This window comes from Myxocyprinus asiaticus, chromosome 26, assembly GCF_019703515.2.
Source record: "Myxocyprinus asiaticus isolate MX2 ecotype Aquarium Trade chromosome 26, UBuf_Myxa_2, whole genome shotgun sequence".
NCBI lineage: Eukaryota > Metazoa > Chordata > Actinopteri > Cypriniformes > Catostomidae > Myxocyprinus > Myxocyprinus asiaticus.
Window position 1 is genome coordinate 27,898,406 of NC_059369.1, and position 13,474 is coordinate 27,911,879.

Here is a 13,474-nt window from a genome sequence, read left to right on the forward strand (position 1 = left end):
AGCCAGATTTAGAAAGTTGATCATAAAATTGCAGAGAACTGTGAGCCGAGTGTGTCTTTTCGAGTGACTGGGCTATATAGGTACCAAGAAAACTGTTCCTCGTAGATAAATTGTGATTGTTTAGCAACACCATTGTAAACTCTTGACTTTTTAAGATAAAAGAACCCACAAATGTGTGGCAGATGTACATTATGTACAAAAATGTATTTATACTACACACCTGCATATCTACAGAATGTACTTCATCAACGGTTGAGTAACATCCTCAATGAAAGTCCGGGAATTTGAATGCAGACCAGGTCTGTGGTTTCGAAAGTGTTTTGGTGTATAGGATTTGTACTATTATGAAGTAACTCCAGAATCAAGCAGAGCTGCTGTGTTCCCCTCATCTAATGAGGTATTACATTCAAAAATATTTTTAATGATGTACAGCAGTGATAAATTAAGAAGCACTTTGTATTTCTAGAGGCAATACAATTCTTTTGCCATGAGGTTTCAGTATTGGTATTGTATAATGACACAGCAACCCTGCGAAGGCAGAGCAATGGATGCCTTCTATAGGAACACTGCAGTAAAAAGGAGAGAAAGGGGGTGTTTAAGATCACCACCTCAAAATCAGCTCTGCACGCTGTTGGCAAGTCTTGTTGCTATGGAGATCGCATCCTACTGCAGGTGTAAGTAACGACAGAGGAAGTCAACTGTGTTTTCTCCTTCCCTCTTCTCACGCTATGCTTCTTCCTCACTCTCTTTACTCTCCCTTTTTTCTCGTTCCGTCTCTTCAGTCTCTATTGCTCTCTAATCCTAAGTATGAAACTGCATTTCATTTAAGCCGAGAAAAAACAAACCTCATACGTCTGCTACATCAGTCACAAATGCTTGATTTCAATCAGAACTCTTCTCTCAGTCATATAATAAATTAATTTCAAGGAACAGTTCACCCAAAAATGAAATTTCATTAAATACTCACCTCATGTTGTCTCAAATGCATATCATTATTTTTTTCTTCTGTGGAATGCAAAATGGGATGTTAGGCAGACTGGTAGCCTCAGTCACCATATACTTTCATTATGTTCCATGGATAAAAGTAAGTCATACTGGTAAGGAATAATATGAGGGTGAGTAAATGAAAACAGAATTTTCATTTTTGGGGGAACCGTCCTCCTGACGATCGGCAAATAATATAAACACCTTCATATCTGCATTGCAAATAGTCACCAATGGAACTAGCCATTGATTAGTTAAGCAATTGCAATATGAGTTGTCTTGTTGACCAGACAACCTCTGGCTAATGCCTGATTCCTCAGTGACGCTGACCATGCACGGCTGTGCAATAGAATTAGTTGACAGGCGGTGTGTGAAATGCAGACAGACCCAGACTGAAATAAATCAGCTCTAACCAGGAAAGCCTTTTCCTCCTATCTTGCCTGTTTGTGAAGATCCAAGCTGAAAATCTGCAGATCCAATCCAGCAATGAGCATTATTGATGCCTTTATATATCACTTTTCATCCAGTCTGTTGCATACAGTATGTGTTCAGTCAATGCATGAATTTCTTTTTTAATTTTGTATGGTGAAAAATTAACAGCCAGGGTTAGAAGTGTTACAAGTGGTGTGACCTATAAAATCTGACTGGCTCTAAAACACTCATGAAACAAACAAGACTAGTTCTCTGTGTTATGATGTACGTATATGACTTACCTCAGAATCTTTGCACTTTCACTCGTGTCTGCTTCTGTGTCAACCAGTTTCAAAAGTTTTGTAGGGCAATTTCACTACTGCCCTCTCTTCAGTGAGCATGACATGACAATTGAAATAAAAATGTAGTTGCTATTATGATTCGCTATTAATCAGTTTTAAAGGGGTCATAACATAAGAAATCAAATGTTCCTTGATCCTTTCACATGTAAGAGTTCATTGTACTATAAAAACATACTATGGCCACGTACACACAGCAGCAGAATATGGTTGTCAGTCCTGTTTTGAGTGCTTAATACGGTTATGTTCACACACAGTTCCGTTACTTACGAGAGTGACAACCTCATTCTATAACCGAACTGATACCCACAAATTTTCAGGTCTCACAGCCGCATTCTCTGAAAATCTGTGCTGAGTGAACGGAACCGTACTGGACAACTAGTTGGCAGTCACGTAATTTTATGTGAGACAGCCACACTGCCCTGTACACACTTGTGTCTCGTGTGTTTCATGTCGGTTTTCGTTAACTCACGGAAACAGAGATATTAGCTGCTTGTCATCCAAAGATTCAGCCGCTGTCTTCCACTGGAGCTGTTCATGGGCACGAGGCATGCGACACTAAAGCTGCGCTCTGCACGCAGTTAAAAAGAAGTCAAAGCCGCTGTCAGTTAATGATGATCTGATGGATAAACTTGCGCCTTGATTGGACTTGTTTATTCAATATCGCGGTGTCAGTTGTGATAAGACATGCTGGTGTTATGGACGTCGCCATCTTTAGTCACTGTCACTATGGTTACAGCTGTTAGAATATGGTTGTGACGTCAGTTGTTCGTTCTTACAGACAAAATTCGAGCTGCTACTGTAAGCTGTTGTATGAACAGGACATTTCAAGACTCACACCTGTAAGTAAATACGGTTGTGAGTCCCAAACACTGACTGTGTGAACGTAGCCTATAAGTCAGAACACAATACGTCCTCCTCATTGCAAAAAAAAAAAAAAAAAAAAAAAAAAAAACATATATTGAAACCAAGCTGCCAAAAAGAAGTTCTCTACTTCCTCCACATTGTGATGTCGCAAAGTAGCACTCTCTTTCACACTGCAGTCCGCGTCATCGTAGGACTCAACTCATCGTAGGTCACTCTCTCTCTGTCCAACTGTGGCTCTGGCTGCTCTTTATCTCTCTCCAGCTCTCACTGTAACACAAAACAGCTGTTAGAGATAATTTCCCCCAGGTGTCAATCTTTACCGCTCTTCCTCTCCTGGCCTCGCTCTCCACAGACATCGCCCACATCACCACAATTATAAGTGGACCTCAAGGAACATTAAAATAATAAAAAAGGCATGTCATGACCCCTTTATGGAAAAAACATGTAAGCAGCCCATACAAAACCATGCACAAGTTTACACAATGAGGACATACTGTACCTCAACTACTATAGTGTGTACATAAAGCTAATTATAATTCCTAACCTTAAATATATAAATGCTTTTTGCATTTTTAGAAAAAAAATTAAATAAATAAATTTTATTTATGAATAATTTTTCCAAATGAGGATTTCTCTGAATGTCCCCAAAAGGAGATTTTTGTCAAATTTAGCTCACTTTTGGGGACAAATTATTCCCAAAATAATAGGTACATAAGTAAACACACACATTTGCATACAAACATGAACACATTCTGTACAGTGCATGCTTGTTTACCTTTGGCTATATACACATATGTACAGTCATTGCCTGCCAGTTCATTTTGGTTTCATAGCCTTGTCAAGCTGATTTAAGCCTTTAAACAAATCCCTTCGAAGAAACATGAAACCTATCACATATTGAATAAAATAGAATTATTTTCTTCCCTGCCTCTCCTCCACAAAACTTGCTCTCTAGCACTGACTTGTCTAATTCTATCAGTTTTGGAGCACAGTATTGTGCACTGCGGGCGGCCGCTGTTCAGCTCTCCTGTGGAGTTGAGCCTAACTGAAGCGGACTGAAAGAGGCTTATTAATACAACTGCTGCACATGCTCTCTTCAGGCCAGGACACAGTGTTGCAAACATCCAGCCACAAATAGATCTTCAAATGTAGATTATCCAAATACATGAAGAGCAGACTTGTGAGGGGATTCATCCTGCACAATGGAGGCTGAAGGAATCCAGTGCTAACAGAGACTGACGTTGCATCTCACAGTTAGTGTCTGTTGTGGGGAGATGAGTGTAGTCTTTCACCTGAGATCGTGTCTATTGTGGAGATATCTACTCTCTGTGTGGATGTGGCCAGTGGCTGGGCAAGTCTCTTTTCTTAATTTATGCACATGGGTGAATCTAACGAAAACTGTCAAGTATATGTGCAGGACATATTTCACGTCAAAGTAAAAATAAAGGATTTATATTTTGCTTAAAGAAAATGTAGCTTTTAAAAATTTTTTTATGACAATTAAGCACATTTCCCTTCCTAATTCTCATTATCATAACACACACACACACACACACACAAACTCATTACTGTAATGCAATAATAATAACAACAACAAACAGTAATTTATTATTTACATTGTAAAGTATTTATTAACGATGGTAGTATTTGTTGTATTGTCTTTCATTTATGTATACTATATTTATTCTGTATTTAAACATATGTATTACAATAAAAAAAATATTGTTTTACAGTAATATGAATCACCATTGAGGGTCATTTTTCTTTTTTTGGATGAAATGTGATCATGTTTTTATGCGATTCACCCCCATAGACAGTATAGAGGGAGGTCATTCCAACAGTCTTTTAAAGGTGCAGTATGTAACATTCAGAAACCCTTGTTATTAATGACACCTGTGGCCATTAAGTGAAATGCAGCCAGCTATCTGTTCCTTGTGCTCCAGAACACACTCCATAGGCACACGAGCGAGCATCGACCAAAACAATGACGTAACATACAAAGAGGCTAAACATGATTCACCGACATCATGCTGACAGATGAGGTAGCATAATTAAAATTAAAGTGTGGATATAGGTCTTACTATGCGAGACTGTAGTTTGAAGTAATCACTTTTCTTTGCATGATACATTAACTTAATTTATACGATAGCCTATGTCGGCGTTAGCTAGCTAGCCAGCTTTATCAATAGCTGTTAGCTAAATTTGGTGGACGATGACAGTAGCTGTTTATGAAATATATTGTACATTATAAATACATTGACAATTCAGTACTGATGTGATTCCATCACAACTGTCATTTTGATATATTGATGCGCTGTTGTTTTATAATAATAGAATGTATATATTTTCTGTATAACCAAGTTACGTTACACTAATGAATGGAGCTTTTTGCATTATCTTGAACATTGCCTAGCATTCATTTAATGTGTTATTGTAGTTTACCTTGCTGAATAATTACAGATTAACATTTACATTAACCTGACTTTTAGTATAAAGAGAAGATCGTTTAAATTATTTGAAAGTTACGAAGCAAGGTAGCTTGCAATTCGTCAGTGTTAGTAGGCAAGATTAAGTTAGCTAAATTATTATATTTCACATGCTTTGCAGTTATGTAAGTGTGGCAGGGTAAGTGGTAACTCCACCTCCCCTTCCTGATGATTCCTGATGGCAGCATTGTTTGATCTCCCAATGGCTTATTAGTGTTGGGGAAAGAGAATATATATAGATTGCGTTCTTCCACCAGGAATTGTCATTGAATAACCGCCCTTTTTCCGGTGTTACACGTCATTGTCAGAGAGTGGGGTTTGGAGAGCCTTTGTTTTCTGGCCATTGCCAGGTTTGATCGTTGCCCATCCACAGTGCGTATTTCTGATTTGTTCGGTGTTGATCTGTGTTTGACATTTCCTCGCACTCCTGGCGACCTGAGTGCGTTTTCAAAGAGGGTCCCGTTGCCGGGGTTGCGGGGAACTCGCTGTCTTTAAGACGCTGCTGTTTTGCTTTACTTTGTTTCATTTTGCGTTGTTTTGTTAACTTGGTTTAATTTGGAACACTTTTTGACCGCAAATGGAGCTGCCGCTCACCGTCTAAGGCCAGTGTTTCTCTGTACGCTTAATGATTTCTGGTCTTTCAGTTATTGCGGCCAGTGTGTGAACTAAATGCCAGCTTTGTGACCTGCTTTGGACTTGTTGGAAGTCACAGTATCCTGTTTGGCTCCTCTGAGTGAAGTTGTGGTTTCAGCCCATGCGGTTTGAATTTGTGTTTTAAGTGCTTTTGATCTTTTTCCTATTTTGTGTTTATGTATGTCTGTATTGAGCAATATTGCATTCTGTATGTTATTTTTGTTTAATAATAATTTTCTTTAGGACTTATTTTCTTTGTTAATTGTGTGGGGAACTTTTATTCATTTTTGTGTCTGTGTTTTGATTTGTTACAGGAGCTGAGGCCTGGAGAGCAGGGGGTTGGACTGCTGGTGGCGGTGTTTCCCTTTTCCCTTTTGTGCTGTGCTGTGAATCACCATTGATTTGGCATGCGTGCACGTGTGTGTAAGGGGGATTTTGTTTTTGTTTTAATTTTTGGTAGTTGATAACACCTTCATTCAGCCTACTCCCTGCTGGCAAGCCTCAGTCTCGTAATTGTGTTTTTCTTTTCTTGTTTTTTTTGTCAACCCGATACTGAAGATGTTGTGATACCTGGACATTTGAATAATTTATTGTCTCAGTGTTGCATCACTTTTTTACTATTTACTGCTTGTGTGTTGTGCCCCTTGCATAGGGCAATAAACGTTTTAGACTCTTGTGTAATAAAGAAACCATTATTTTGTACACCTGCGTCTCCTGCCCTGTTAATGGGACTGGGACTTGCGTGGCCTTATTATTGGTCTTTGCTTGAGAATTCCCAGGGCGGAAGTCCCTGGGTGGCGTAGTCTTTAGTTTAACCTTGGAGTGTGAATTCCTTGTACCCTCTTATGCCACATAAGCTTACCTGTCCAATATGAAGAATGCCAATTCAGGGTCAGTTTTGATCCCCAAAACTGAAAGAAGGTCCCTCCAGGAATCAGATACCCTGCCGATGTTCACTCTAGTTTTCGCTCGACCATGATCACGTTCCCGCTTAGCCAGACGGGATTCAATAGATAATTATTCTTTTTTATTTTTTTGGCTTGCTCTGAGTTTGTGTAAGAGTCGGTGTTGTGCTGGGAGCCGGACGTTTGCTGGATTCCATCTCTAAGATAATGTTACCTAGTGTTGCAGTTTGTTGTCACTGTTGAATAGTGGAAGAGAAGCTACTGTCTGAGGCAAGGCTCTCGGGAGCGTGCATAAACGTCACATCCTTTGGATTTTCTCGGCAAAAGTGTCCCGCTCCCTTCGCATGAAAATCAGTCTACAGGCTTTAATAGGCAACCTAGGATGTCCGGGAAGGACTCATTTTTTAAGTTGTGTTACAAGCCTTTTCACACATTGGCAAAAAAAAAAGGCAAATATTCATGAAAATGTTTCATATTGCACCTTTAAACAAACTTAGATTTTTTTTAATGTCATCTCTGCATCTCTGACACACAGTTTTTTATATAAAACTGTAATTTCTGAAGTATAGTGACACGTTGAACAACAGACCAGTCCATTTCAGTCAAGCAGATGTAATGCAACATAATGCCTCTTGTTGACTGTTGAAAACAAAATGTTGAGATTTAGAAGGTTAAGGGCAAGTCTTTGCATTAAAACCACAGAGAGCAACTCAGATAATGTCTCATTTATATGTGTTTCTGAGGAGGAACACCCATGACTGGACGATTTATGGCATCGCGAACAAAAAGCGCAGTAAAAATCTGCCCCACAGACCATCTAAATGTCAGACAGACAAATGACAGAGGAAGGGCAGTGACAGGGAGGGGGGCTCACGGGAGAGAACATACCCAATGGTGTTGCACAGGAATTAGAGTGCTGATATTCAGCACAGTCTGAGATTATATCTTTTTTATTGAGAGCGCTCATAAACAGTGGCGTAACCTGGTCCGAACCAGGCTCAGAGCAGAGCTGCGCTGTAAAATGATGGCGCTGGCTTGGAGTGGGCCTATTACCATTAGTTCCCACTGATAGGGCCGATGGGTAGTGCACAAGGAAGTGATGGAGGGAAAGGTCAGCAAATGGATCTTGATTTGACCTCTCTAACCTGCCTCTGATGTGCAGCATCTGTCATCCTTACATTTAATTTAGCTGAGATAAGGTGGTACAGAGGACAGGTAGATAATATCCAACTCTCTGTCTCTATCTCTCTCCCTGTTTCTCTCTGCATTTCTGTCTGAAATGCATTGCCTCTTGATGTGTGTCATGAATACAGTTGGACTGTCATTAGTCCCACGTATTTCATATTAGTCCTAAATGTATTTCAATAATGCAGTGGTAGTCTCCACTTATATATTTACAGAAAAATAACTCACAAATACGGGGAAATGTGTATTGACTCACATGTGTATATGTAATCAGAATCTCAGCCTGTCCAGTTGTTATTAAATAATAATAAATGTCTTTTATAAAATAATAATAATAACAATATTTCACAGATATGACCCAGACAGATCATATAGAGCAATATACTGTTTTCAGCCAGCAACTATCTTGTTACTAAGTGCCTCAAACAAAACTCTGTATTGAATATCTTAGACTTGATGCCACTAAAGTGGTGAACTTTGGCAAATCCAGTAATTTCAGTATATTATTATCAGAAGTGCTCATTGTATCCACCCGGTCCTTTGTTTCAAAGCAGACTAATTAAAAAAGTCTGTGTGCCCTTACTCTTGAAATTTGCGTATGGCCAGCCAATCATATTGGAGCAGGAAATATCAACCAGCTCGTTCCATTATTATGTGCAATATACATCTGATGGCCAGCCAACGGACTGTGGGTGGTCCTTGTTTCGTCCTAAAGACCGTCATTGACCTCAGCAATTGTTACATGGGTCAGTTTGTTTGGATCATACTCTATTTTTGTATTTGTGGTGAACAGTGGTGATTGACACTGTGTCAGGGATATAATGCAGAGTAGATGAGGAATGTGTTGATTAAATGTGACTGGAATGCCTTGTCCCTCTTGTGTGAGATTATGTGATTTAGGTATGTGTGTGTGCAAATCTGGCTGTGTGTGAACTGCCTTTGGAATATTAATCGCACTGCTTTGCACGACACAATAAAATTAAGCTTAACTTCTAATTATCCCTACTGTTATTCAGTGAGGTTGGTTAAGAGTATTTTTTTTTTTTTTTTTTTTGTCCCCGCTGCTAGCAGGATGACTTTGTTATAGGTAATTTTTGACTGCCATCAGAGAGGGAGGACAGTTTTTTCTTTTCTTTTTTTTTTTTTTTTTTTTTTTTTGTTGCCTCGATTCTAAAGAATGTACGAGGCTTTATGTTCGCACTGTTACTGTTTATGTGTTTTTGTAGAGTGTAAGGTGAAAGACGTGGCTCATGATGTATGTTGACATTATGGTGTTGTGAACTTAAATGGGGACAAACAAAAAAAACCTTATGACAGAGCTTGGCACTGGTTTATCCAGCATTAATCAAAATAAAATACTTTTTTCTTTCATATCACATGGATTGTATGAAATGCAGTCTGCAGATCTTTAACATCAGTCCATTTATCTTTCTTTCCCAGGAAAATAGAGCTGTAACAAAGATCAATATGCAACAAAATGCATAAAAAATGTTGAATGTTCACAGTTGAACCCTCAGGAGTTTACCCACCCTTTGAAATTTACTGTGAGGCATATTTTTTTCCAACATATGTGATTTTCTTTCTCTTGCATACAGAATTAGAGTGCTGTATGTGCAAAGGAAACGTGGGAGATAGAGATATCAGGCCTGAGATTGACATTCTACTAACAGATTCTGCTCTTTTCCCCAGGGCACCATGCATGACTCTGTGAGTTCCTAAAGCCTCCTCACAAAGAACTAGCAAAATATCCTTCCAGAAAAAACAACTTTTGTCTCGTCAGTCCACAGAGTATTTTCCCAAAAGTCTTGGGGATCATCAAGATGTTTTCTGGCAAAAATGAGACGAGCCTTAATGTTCTTTTTGCTCAGCAGTGGTTTTCGTCTTGGAACTCTGCCATGCAGGCCATTTTTGCCCAGTCTCTTTCTTATGGTGGAGTCATGAACACTGACCTTAACTGAGGCAAGTGAGGCCTGCAGTTCTTTGGATGTTGTTGTGGGGTCTTTTGTGACCTCTTGGATGAGTCGTCGCTGCGCTCTTGGGGTAATTTTGGTCGGCCGGCCACTCCTGGGAAGGTTCACCACTGTTCCATGTTTTCGCCATTTGTGGATAATGGCTCTCACTGTGGTTCTCTGGAGTCCCAAAGCTTTAGAAATGGCTTTATAACCTTTTCCAGACTGATAGATCTCAATTACTTTCTTTCTCATTTGTTCCTGAATTTCTTTGGAACTCGGCATGATGTCTAGCTTTTGAAGATCTTTTGGTCTACTTCACTTTGTCAGGCAGGTCCTATTTAAGTGATTTCTTGATTGAGAACAGGTGTGGCAGTAATCAGGCCTGGGTGTGGCTAGAGAAATTGAACTCAGGTGTGATAAACCACAGTTAAGTTATGTTTTAACAGGTGGGGCAAACACTTTTTCACACAGGGCCATGTAGGTTTGGATTTTGTTTTCCCTTAATAATAACAACCTTCATTTAAAAACTGCATTTTGTGTTTACTTGTGTTATCTTTGACTAATATTTAAACTTGTTTGATGATCTGAAACTTTTAAGTGTGACAAACATGCAAAAAAATAAGAAATCAGGAAGGGGGCAAACACTTTTTCACACCACTGTATATGTATTTTCTGAAATGTGTGTAGTGACCTGATGTCTTGTGTTACTGTCAATTCTTACTGAATGCTGATAGGATTTTTGCTTGATTATTTACATAAGAAAGCAGCATGTTACCACTTTCATTGTGTTACTGCAGATCATGGAAGCTGTCACTATTTTAATTGCTACAGATGGATGTAAGTTTACTTTTTATATTTTGGGCACATTTCTATGACCATTTTAGATTGTTGAAGTTTCATTAAGGACTAAATTAAAGAACAAATTGAACATTGCCACAAATATACAGAACTGGATAAAAAAACAAAAACAAATGCCAACCATTACTATATTCAGTTCAGGAGTTTAACCCTCCTGTTGTCCTAAGAAACTGCACCCTCCTTTTGTCCTTCGGGTGACCCGTATTGAAACCATTCAGAATGCATAAATTATTGATAAGTGTACAATGGCAGACCCTCCTTAACAAACATTTTGTATGGAGTGAATTAGAATTAGAATTTCCAGACCAGGGAAATAATGGGGGTTGGAAGCCAATGATACACTGAAATGAGGGGAGTTTGGTGGAAGGATTATGGAAGGAATTTTGGGTGTATTCAGCCCAAGGCAGGTAGCAGCTCCATTCATGTTGGTTACTGTGGCAGTATGTTCTCAGGAACCTTCCGATATCCTGGATCTTTCTCTCGGTCTGCCCATTGGTCTCAGGGTGGTAGCCAGAAGAGAGACTGATGGAGACCCCCAGGAGACTGAAGAAGGCCTTCCATACCTGGGATATGAGTTGTGAACCTTGGTCTGATATGATATCTTCCAGGATACCAAAGTTCCAAAAGACATGGTTGAAAAGGGCTTCTGTTGTCTCCAAGGTTGTGGGAAGTCCCTTGAGTGGAATTAAGCGACAGGCCTTAGAGAACTGGTCCACAGCCACCAAGACGCATGTATGACCCTTGGAAGGAGGGAGGTCTGTGATGAAATTGACTCCCAGGTGAGACCATGGTCTTCGGGTTATTGGCAGAGGTTGCAATTTGCCAGCTGGGAGGCGACAAGGAACCTTATACGTCATGCAGTCTGGGCAGGCATGAACATAACCGGTGACATCCTGGGATAGAATGGGACGCCAGTACCGGTTATGGGCTAGCGTGAGCATCTGGGAGACTCCTGGATGTCCAGATACAGGAGAAGAGTGGAGCCAATCTATGAGTTGCTGCCGATTGTCCTCAGGGACGTATGTCCATCCCGTGGGGGCATGCAGTTGGAACTGGATGATTGAGCATTGTCTGGGAAATCTGCTGGTCTAGATCCCACTGTATGGGACTAATGAGGATGGAAGGAGGAAGAATGAGTTCAGGAGGTGCCAGGTCTGGTGAGTGGAGTCGTGAGAGGACATCTGCCTTAATAATTTTGTAATGAGGTCTGTATGTTACTGAAAATTGGAAACGCATGAAGAGGGCTCACCATGCCTGATGTGGAATTAACCTCTTTGCTGACCAGAAGTACTCTAAGTGGTGATGATCAGTGATAACTTGGAATGGGAAGAAAGCCCCTTCAAGCCAGTGGCACCATTCCTCTAAAGCCATTTTGATGGCTAGTAGCTCCCTGTTCCCAATGTCGTAGTTTTGTTTGGCTGGAGACAGATTCCCGAAGAAGGCACATGGATGTAATTTGGAAGGTGTGTCTTGCTTCTAAGAAAGTACTTGTCCAACCCAGGTGGTGGATACATCAACTTCAACAATGAAGGGTAGATCAGAGTTAGGATGTTTGAGGATTGGTGCAGTGGTAAAGGCTGTTTTGAGCTGTTGGAAGGCTGTTGAGGAGACCAAGCAGGATATTTGGGTGAAAATATGCAATAAGTCTTTTACCATTGGGGGTCTTCAGCCCCATTTTACCTTATGATATAAAATCATGTTAGTAAACTTATTTACTGACATATTAACATATAACATAAAACTCTGTGTGTGTGTGTGTGTGTTTTTGTGGACATGAGCATGTGTGCACAAACCCTGTTTGAAAGGAAAATATGTAATTTATGTGGAAGATGCAGTACCCAGTGAACTAGGTGGGGAATCTAGAGAACCGTATGGGGCTAGGAGTTAAATTTGATCAAATTTTAAATATTTTTAGGTCAAAACTGATTTATAGATGTACAAAAAAACAAAAACAAACAAACAAACAAAAAACAAAAACAAAAAAATAATTAAAAAATGTGTAACATCCAGAAAGTCCGAAGGTGAAAGGAAACACAAATGGTTCTTCACGTACAGGTCAGTATTGACCCGTTAAGACAATGGAAGAAACAATTTCTCTTAAACAATTACATACAAAAATCTATTTTCTTTTTTTTATATTTTGATTGTTTCGATGGTCTTGACAAAGTCACGTTTGATTCCAGTACCATAAACTACTGTATGCAGTATTTTTAAAGTACTGTATTCTTTACCTGTCCTGGGTCAAAAATCACCCTAAGACTATAGGAGGGTTAAGTATTGCCTTTTTGGCAATATGTTGTGTTTATAATTTACACATAAACAGGATTTAAAGGGCTGTTACACTGCCTAGAAGTTTAGTTGTGGCAGTATTAACACTTGCAACATGATCATGTCATATGGTCATTGGACTTGTTCTTCCTGGTATAGCCAAGTGGAGAAATTTCATGAAATTTAACTCTTATTATAAATTGGACGTGGCCCCTTTAAGAACCGGAGTTTTGCAACACCTGCTTTTTGGCACTCTCTTGTTAGAGATATGAGAACATACGTTTTGTAAGAGAACTCCCGGTTTTGTTCATCAGTTGAGAATTCTTGGGTAAATATCAAATTTTACACTAAATGCATATATATTGCATTAAATATGAGTTCAGAAGAGTCATGTTAAAATTGAGGGTTTGTTATGGATCATTTTTGAAGGATACATATGGATTGCATGTGTGGAGTTTGACCACATTTTGTGCACATGCAAGGACTGGGTATGCTAATTTAGAATTAATCATATCTTATTTAATGATTTATAGCCCAGAGTGTTTTCCAATTAAGTGAACATGTAT